Source organism: Myodes glareolus, chromosome 25, assembly GCF_982192425.1.
Source record: "Myodes glareolus chromosome 25, mMyoGla1.1, whole genome shotgun sequence".
Lineage (NCBI taxonomy): Eukaryota > Metazoa > Chordata > Mammalia > Rodentia > Cricetidae > Myodes > Myodes glareolus.
Window position 1 is genome coordinate 46,593,620 of NC_142050.1, and position 2,475 is coordinate 46,596,094.

At 46.1% G+C, this 2,475-nt stretch overlaps 1 pseudogene; it reads left to right on the top strand.

Moving 5' to 3' along the window:
• Window positions 1–304: 304 nt before the first annotated feature.
• LOC148117922 (small ribosomal subunit protein uS5 pseudogene) lies at window positions 305–1,190 on the top strand (annotated as a pseudogene).
• The last annotated feature ends 1,285 nt before the right edge of the window (window positions 1,191–2,475 follow it).

Sequence of the window (2,475 nt, forward strand, 5' to 3'; positions counted from 1 at the left end):
TTTGGGCTTGCATTCATGTTCTCTAATTTTGTGCAGTCCCTCCATCCAGGACCTTCAGGCTTTCATGGTTTCCATAGAGAAGTCCGGTGTAAGTCTGATAGGTTTACCTTTATAAGTTACTTGACCTTTTTATTTGCAGCTCTTAATATTCTTTCTTTAATCTGAATGTTTTGTGTTTTGATTATTATATGGTGAGGGGATTTTTGTTTTTGATCCAGTCTATTCAGTGTTCTGTATGCTTCTTGTACCTTTATAGGAATATCAAAAGGTTTGTTACTGCTTCTTCTTCTTCTGGAAGACACCAATGGCGGATGACACCGGTGTAGCAGGAGGGCACGGAGGCCCTGGGGGCCCAGGATTAGGAGGCCGTGGTGGCTTCCGCTGAGGTAGAGGTCTGAGGGGCCGCGGCCGTGGTCGAGGCCGTCGCCGAGGCTGCGGGGCTCGCGGAGGTAAAGCTGAAGACAAGGAGTGGATTCCCGTCACCAAGCTGGGCCGCCTGGTTAAGGACATGAAAATCAAGTCCCTGGAGGAGATCTACCTGTTCTCCCTGCCCATTAAGGAGTCCGAGATCATTGACTTTTTCCTGGGAGCATCCCTAAAGGATGAGGTTCTGAAGATCATGCCCGTACAGAATCAGACTAGGACAGGCAAGCGGACCAGGTTCAAGGCTTTCATCGCTATTGGGGACTACAATGGTCACATAGGTCTCGGTGTTAAATGCTCCAAGGAGGTAGCCACTGCCATCTGAGGGGCCATCATCTTGGCCAAGCTTTCCATTGTACCTGTGCGGAGAGGATAATGGGGGAACAAGATTGGCAAGCCCCACACTGTGCCTTGCAAAGTGACAGGCCATTGTGGTTCTGTGCTGGTGCGTCTCATTCCTGCCCCCAGAGGCACTGGCATAGTCTCTGCTCCTGTGCCCAAGAAGCTACTGATGATGGCTGGCATTGATGACTGCTACACATCAGCCAGGGGCTGCACTGCCACCCTGGGCAACTTTGCCAAAGGCCACCTTTGATGCCATCTCTAAGACCTACAGCTACTTGACCCCCGACCTCTGGAAAGAGACTGTGTTCACAAAGTCTCCTTATCAGAAATTCACTGACCACCTAGTGAAAACCCACACCAGAGTCTCTGTTCAGAGGACCTAGGCTCCAGCTGTGGCTACCACATAAGGGTTTTTATACAATAAAAAATAAAAGTTATTCAAGTCTGTTAAAAAAAAAAGGTTTGTTACTTTGGAGAAGAGATTGTGCTTTTGTTTCCACACAGAATGAGAGGTTGTGGATTCATTCTCAGTTAAGAAAAATCCAATATGATCAAGGAAGGCCACCTGAGAAATCTCCAACAGGAACAGATGGCCCAGATGTCTGAATTCTACATCCAGAACAGATTCAAGACTGCTGCCTGAGATAATCAAGACTCACAAGATACTCCAGTCAGGACTTGATTATAACTCTAAATTTTCTTTAGGTCCCCATAAGATCATCAGCGCCGCCAACCAACAGGAAGTAGCCTGAAATACTATGCCCACATTCCCAACAAATGGACTATGGGTATTTTCCTTTGTTTAAAAAAAAAAAGAGGGAAATGGTATGGGAGAATTGTCTGTATTCTGTCAATCATATTTTAATAAAACGCTGATTGGCCAGGCAGGCAGTATAGGTGGGTCAACCAGACAGGAAGTAGAGGTGGGGCAATGAGAATAGAATAAGGCTACGGAGGAGGAAGGTCCCTCAGCCATTCCTGTACAGACCACTGAAGAGGCAACATGTAAGCTGTCACACTGAGAAAGGTACTGAGCCCATGTGGCTAATATAGATAAGGATAATGGAGTAACATAAGTTATAAGAGCTAATAAGTAGCCTGACCTAATGGACCAATCAGCTTTATAACTTATAGAGATCTCTGTGTCATTGATTTTCCTTTGGGGCTTGCCGGCTGTGGAGCACTGGGCGGGACAGATACCCCAACAAGCCGGCCCATCATGTTACACAGGTTTTAGAATCCTGTGTTGAGGAAAATCAAGTGTTTCTGTGCATGAAAACCCCTCTCCATGTTTACAGCAGGCCCAGAGAATAAGGGAAAAACTTGAATCTGTCTGGTCAGAAAAGGATGCCTGTCTGCTTCTGTGAAGGAGTTCATCCAAGGAACAGAAAACTATAAGGTATCTTAGCAACATAGGTTCATGGTTGTTGTGTTTGTTCATCCACCCTGCTTCTGCTCCTGCTATGGGCTTTCAGGGTTATCAAGACTCCTGTTTCTTTGTCCTGAATCCCTGATCGATCTGTGACCCATTTATGGACGGATATTAAGATGTTTGTACTCTGAAGTGTCTCCCTTCTTCCTGTGGCATATAACAGGCTAGGTTAACAGTTGGAAGCTGTACTAAGATGGCCAATTGTGGATCAGAATCTAGATGTCCAATAGGCAAAGTCAGAGTCCTCAGGATGTTGTTAAGATTTTGGTGCCAGG